The following is a 6,887-nucleotide window of genomic DNA, read 5'->3' as shown; positions in this document are numbered from 1 at the left end:
ACAGTGAACTAGCTAATTGTTGTGCACTTCCTTTCAAGATAGGTTTACATAAGAAGGTTTACAATCTCTGCAGTGCTATAAAAAGGAAGACAACGAGCAGAGAGTCATCAGCTAAAAGGGGATATGCTACTTTTCAGTACGTACCGCTTTCCTGGCGTAAGCATTGCGGTACTTCTCATATGGTTCGAACTCATCCTCAAATACTGTGAAGTTCTTTATCACCTTGAGATAGAATTTCTTTATGTCCTCAGGCAGAAGAGAAATATCACTCTCATCCCATCTGCATTTATGCCAATCATTTAGGCTACCGGTGGTTATATGGTCTATTTTTTCTTTGATAAAATGATCCTCAACTCACACCAAACACCAACTTCTCTCTCTCTTTTTGCAAAAAAAAAAAAAAACACAGCATCTTATCCTTATGGGATGTTTACTTTTCTTTTAAGTGAAGGCTAAGGAAAAGAGATCTGCAAACTACCTTTCTATAGCCTCGCTGAGCTCCCGACACTCCTCCAAAGTAGCATGCATGATCATCATAAGTGTCATCTAACAAAGATGTTAGCATGAACAACTTGACGAGGATCATCCGTGCACGTGCATACTCTTCCTCATAGTACACACAATAAGCCCAAAAGTAACACTCAACAATCCGATCCCTCCCGTATTCTAGTCCAATGTCTTCAGAAAGATCCTTCCACCACCTGGTACAAATTAGGTAGGTATAGGTATCACTTATCAGTCTAGAAACGTTTGGATATAAATTACTCGGGAGGAATTATAGTAATCTCGTAAATTAGTACAATGATTACGGTAACTTAAAGTGGCCATAGAATAAGTTATGGGACACATCCACTGCAACTTTCAAACCTCAGTGATATCTTTGAATATTTGTGTTCATGCAAATAAATTGTGTGTGAAGGAGTCCAAGTTGTCACTTATCATATATATACGCAATGTCTAAAACACTTACTGAGTAATTGCCTTCAGTTCATTTTGGTGAAGATGCTGAAGGAGGTTAAAATCTAGCTTGGCAAGCTCCAATATGGCAGGGTTGCACTTTGGGTCGACACTGTATTCTGGGATATAAGATACTGCCTCTAGCCTGTTCAAGGTCCTTGGTAATGGTATTCTAAGGGAACGCCCAACTTGTTCTGCTAAAGGGGACTTGAGACCACTTTGTATCAATTCCAGATGTCGCCATGCAAATAGGAGCGCTTCTTCAAGTACCTCCTCGTTATGATTTAAAAGGTAAGCTGCATTGTATAAACTTAACAAGCCCTTTGCGTCATTAGTTATGTCACTGGTAAAGCTCCCATCTTCTTGTTTGAACGACTTACCGAATTGATCTACAATGTAAATGTAAGATAACTTTTTTGTAAGTACTTAAGTGTTCATGTAATATCACATAAGACTATTAAGAGATCACCTGCAGAAACCCGAAACCCGTGCTGCCTTAGCAGGCGAAAATGAAGGGAAACCTCATGAAGACTTGAACTATTGAATTCAGCTCCTTGAATGTTGTTTAAGGTTGTGTATATCTGTTCCTTAAAATGGCGATCTATTCCCAGATGTTGGATTATATCTACTAGGTTCATTTTCTCCACATCATCCTTGCAAGCCTCAAAAAGACAAGTCACCTCCCCTTTCAATTCCATGACTCTCTCCGTCATCTTTTTGTCTGAAATCTGCCAATTGAGAGCAGAGGCAAGACAACAGCTCACATGTTATATAGATTTATCTGAAAATAGGTACATAGAAAATAAATACTCCCCCCTGTTCTAATAGTATCATAAAATTAAAGATAGAACGACTTACAATTTGGAACTGAGGGAGTATATAATAAAGTTCCAATGCCTACATATACCTTGTATAACTCACAACTCATCACACAAACTAAGGTTTTAGTTCGGATAGTACTGGAATAATAATGTTGCAAGGAAATGGGAAGGACATATATTAGTATATATGGTCCAATGGTCCATAACAAATCACTCTGAAATGTCAACGAGAAATTGACATCCATGCTATTTTTTAGAAGGTTCCACTGAGCAATGCGTTATAGAGGAGAGACAGTGGATCATTTGTAGCCAACATATGGCCTATGCTCTCTCTCTCTCTATATATATATATAGGGAGAGTATATTCACTAGCCAGCTACAAAATGGGACGGTTTGGACTTATGGAACGAATTAGACTTGTGAATTATGTCTATTTAATGATGTATGGTATATATTCTTGTGAATTTATCGGTGCAGAAAGTGATCAACACGTAAATATTTGTAGTTTTGTCGTACGTTGTGATCGGAGGTGGCCTAGCACTCAATGAGACAGGGTTTATACTGGTTTAGGCAACATGCCCTACGTCCAGTTTGAGTCGGTCGGTGACTTTATTTCTGAGTCCAGGTGCTCGAAGTTTGCAGTGTGGTTACAAACGAGAAGGAGAAAGATGGGGGTACAAGAGGTCCGGTCAGACTCTGGTCAGAGGAGTCGAGAGTGACGGGAGCCCCGTTATGCGCTAAGTGTTTGAGCGTGTGCTCGTGATTTGAACTTGGAGGTTCTGTTGCTGTGGACTAGTGAACTGATCGATCTGAATCAACCTGTTGGGAGAGAGCGCATCCCCTTTTATAGATGAAGAGGATGGCCTTACAAGTGAGAGGGAGAGAGTACGTATGCTACTAAGTCTTGTTGCCCACGCCGGCGGATACATGATGATGGTAGGCGCCCACAATACTGTTGAATGTCAGATGCACGTGGGAGGTTGTGTTGTCTTCTTCGGGTATGGCAGACGTCGGCGCCTGCCACACTGTTGATACCTGGAGGCATGCAAGGGTTTTACTATATTCGCCTGGTACGGTAAATGCCGGCGCCCACAACACTGTCGATGCCCAGAGGCATGTGGGAGAGCCTTACCGTATGTGAGTTAATGTCGCCCACAATACTGTAGGGGAAAATGTCGGCGCCTACAACACTGCTTGGGTTCTATCATGTCAGGGAGGTCACAGAGTACTGTTTCTACAGGTGTACATGGTACGATCCCTGGTATTGTGGTTTGACTTGTACGCCATGCCTTACTTTCTCCGTCCGTTTCCTAGTCTTTACCGAGCGAGCGTCCCCGGTCGGTTGGTCCCAGTCGGCTCTAATCGTGCCAGTCGGATAAGAGCAGTGAGCAGGGGTTTGGCGCATCCCCGGTCGGAGACGCGGATCAGAGTCGGAAGTGGTGTCTGGCCAGGCCTTCCGGTCGGAGAGGCTGTCTGAAGAAGGGTTGGAGACTGAAGCGAGCGCTCCAGCCAGAGAGACGGGCCGAAGTCGAAAGCGGGTGCCATTCCTCCTCGGTCAAGCCTTCCGGTCGGAGATTGGATCGCCCCTCTGGCCTGTTGTTTAGGTACTTAGGCAGGCCCATGAGTTGCGCGTTATCTGCTTGGGCCGAGCCTTTATTGGAAAGCCGGTCCGCCAGGGACCCCGGGTTTATGAACCCGACAGAATTGGACTTGTAATGGTAGTTTATATAATGCTCTTGTGCTTGTGGTCAGATTTAAATTATATATGTTCTGGTCAGATTTGAATTATATATGCATATATATATATATATATGTTTGGTTGAATTTGAATTGTAAATTTAAATTTTTTTTGTGAAAAAATATATTGTAGGGGCGGTTCTAGACTGAATCGCCCTTACAAACAGGTATTATAGGGGCGGCTGGTACTACGGCCGTCTCTACAAATCGATTTGTAGGAGCGACTGATAACACCAGCCGCCTCTATAAATCGATTTGTAAGGACGGTATGGGAATCACCAGTACAAATGCATAATTTGTATAGACGGTATGGTAGGGGCGGCTGGCCGAGTCGCCTCTACAAAGCCTCACCAGCCGTCCCTAGAAACCATTACTGTAGTAGTGTGACTAATTTATTTTATTTAAATTGAACTTGTTAAATGCTGATATATTTTTATGAAACTATTTTTGAAGGCACATATACTAGTGCCACATTCAAAACCTCAAACTCAAAAGATAAAATGTAATATGTACACGAAAAGTTTAAAATAATTATTCTAAGATGACAATGAAGGTCAAATATTTGTAACAAGAGAATACGATGTTGAGCCTCGCGGTGTTGGACGTACGGGTCCAGACCATTCTAATGACCAACCACCGTTTCCCAGCTGGAAGCGTGACCCACGAACCATTTTCGCTAGTATTAGAGCAAGTATAATAGCAGGCTATAAGCCGACTAAATGCTGAGGTGGAGGAGAAAGGGGAGGAGAGAGAGGAGAAGCAGGCTGTAAACTTACAGCTGGCTTGGGCACAAGAACCAAGAAAGTCTGTGAGAGAGACAAGTGTGCCATGTATTAACTGTAAAGAGCTAACTACTATATAAGTGGACTGAGAGAAGGCTGTAAGGAACCTTACAGTTAGCAAGCCGGCTATATTATTAGCCTTGCTCTTAAGCCAGACCTAATGGCCGAATACCACTAGTACAGAATCGATTTTTTTCTGATGCCATCAATTTTCTTCACGGGCGGTTCATAAGCAGCAGGCGTCACACGGGTAGATCATGTTTCAGCACTGCGTTTCTTGACATGGAGTTCACATATATCGATCATCACGGTTGTTGTTGCCGCACTGTTAAAAAAAGGCTTTTGTACCAATGGTTTAAACATATATGGTCATTACATTCTAGCTTTGTGAGAGCGCAAATCATTTGTACCATCATTACACGAGAAAACATGATGGTATAAATCAGTGGTCAAGCTAGAGCAAATTAGAGGGGGTAATGGCTAGTTTTTCTGTCGGTAAACACCTTACCGACAGTGTAATGGTTATTTTCATGTCGGTTAAGGCAGAACCGACCGGGAAATATCAGTTTCCATTAGTGTATGCACTGCAAAAAACGTTGATCGGTTATATCGAATAGCTTACTATGTCGTGTAGTCAGAGCAGTGGTGCCTTTGGCACCAGTTGCGTCTCAAGGTACACCACCACAACTCTCTTAGTTGCTTTGCTCTTATTGTTGATCAGTATGCCTATCATGATTGTTTCTGTGAGCAGATGACACGTGCAAATTTTTGTCATAAATCTTTTGTTATTTTTATAGATTGAAAATGTGTTCTAAGAGAATGACGACATATTCAAGGAGGCAATAATAGGCGTGCTGGCTGACAGCATTTGTGGATGCCTACATGTGGTTGTCTACGAGCTAAGAGACGTGGGGTGCACTAGAGGCAATGTTCAGGTTTCTAATGCTGGCAGTGAGTTGTATACCAGGGAACAACTATATGACTATAGGATGGTGGATGTCTATTATGTAGTAGCAGGCTCATAAGATACAAATGCTGATAAAAATTTTGAGAACTACATATGTGTGCTACCAGACAAGTTTGTGGTATGAGGCATTATTTCCATGTTGCCCCTTTTCGGACAGATTTGCTGCTTTTTCTAAAACAAAAGAGATAGGAGTTCAGCATTGTAGATCTCATTGGCTATTTAGATATTGAGGAGAAGGTGACAGCAAAGATGCTCATGGCAAGAAGGTTGAGGGGAGTTCTAGCATCCATGTGGTGCAAAAGAAAAGTTGTCACACCTCCCACAACCACAAGAAAAACAAGCTAAGAGATCAAACAAGAAGACAACAACCACATTTAAAAAGGGGAACTGCTAAGCACCATGGTATGCCCGACCCCTCGGCCGTATTAGGATGCCCGGGGGCAGCCAATGTACGAGGCGTATAGCCTAGGGCCAAGCTCCCAGACTTAGGGCCTGTTTGGGACAGCTCCATCTCTAAAAAAGTAAATCTGGATCTAAGATTCACCATGGAGTAGCTCCACTAGTGATATTCACCGTGGAACCGTTTGGCTACAAAGCAGCTCCAGATCCACGCAAGGGTAATTTGGTTGGAATGGTCTAATTTGCCATTGAAATAGGCCCCACGTGTAAGTGTATCTAAAACATCATTCACAGTCTTCTTCCTCCGACATAGGTACGCAGGTCTCCTTTGGTCTTCTTGCTCCCTGTCTTCGGAGCACAGGAACGAAGCCGGGGTGGCTCCCTCACGCGGCGAGGCCGGGCACGCAGTCAGATGGCTCTCGCACGATGGGGCCAAGCACGCGCCCAAACGGCTCCTGCACGGCGGGACCAGACACGCGGTCGGCGGCTCCCGCACGTCGCATGAGGCCGTGGCTCACAGGGATCGGTGGAGCTCGCGCCTCACGGGGCCCGTTGGGTCTTTGGTCCGTGGCTCACGGGGCTAGTGGAGCACGCGCCTGGTCGTGGACGCAGGTCCCGGGGGAGGTCAGGCATGTCTTGAGGATCTCGCATAGGTCCCGACGGACGAGGGCAGGGGCGCCGCTGGAGCGCGTAGCCGACGAGGGCGGGGCGAGGCGCAGCCAACAAGGGCGGGCTAGCACGCGGGGCGAGACGCCTCCAGAGTGCGCGGTAGCCACCGGCGGGACCGATGCTCTGCTATGTCGTGATTAAGAAGAAACGCAAGGAATGAGAAAAGAACAAACCATTTTCTGTGTAACCTGTGGCAGTGGTGGGTAATTTTCTCCAACTCCACCAAACTTAAGTTGGTGGAGCACCCCTTGTGGAGATCCACCAAAATAGTGAATCTGGCCTCCAGATCCACTGTTTTGGTGAATCTGAATTTGGTGGAGTTAGACCGTTTGGCAAACTTTTTGTAGAGTGAAGCTATATTTGCTGAATCTAGAGCTGGTGGAGCTGTCCCAAATAGGCCCTTAACCCATTGTCTCCTAAAAACATTTGAATGAAACTCTAAGCCGTTCTAGGACCAAATGAATTGTTGGGCCCTAGGTTACAAAGGTTATGGTTCAAACTACAAATCAAGAACCAAAGAACACTTGATAAAATTTAAACGTGCGTTAGAAACTA

This window comes from Miscanthus floridulus, chromosome 2 (assembly GCF_019320115.1).
Source record: "Miscanthus floridulus cultivar M001 chromosome 2, ASM1932011v1, whole genome shotgun sequence".
Lineage (NCBI taxonomy): Eukaryota > Viridiplantae > Streptophyta > Magnoliopsida > Poales > Poaceae > Miscanthus > Miscanthus floridulus.
This window is presented reverse-complemented; position numbering follows the sequence as displayed.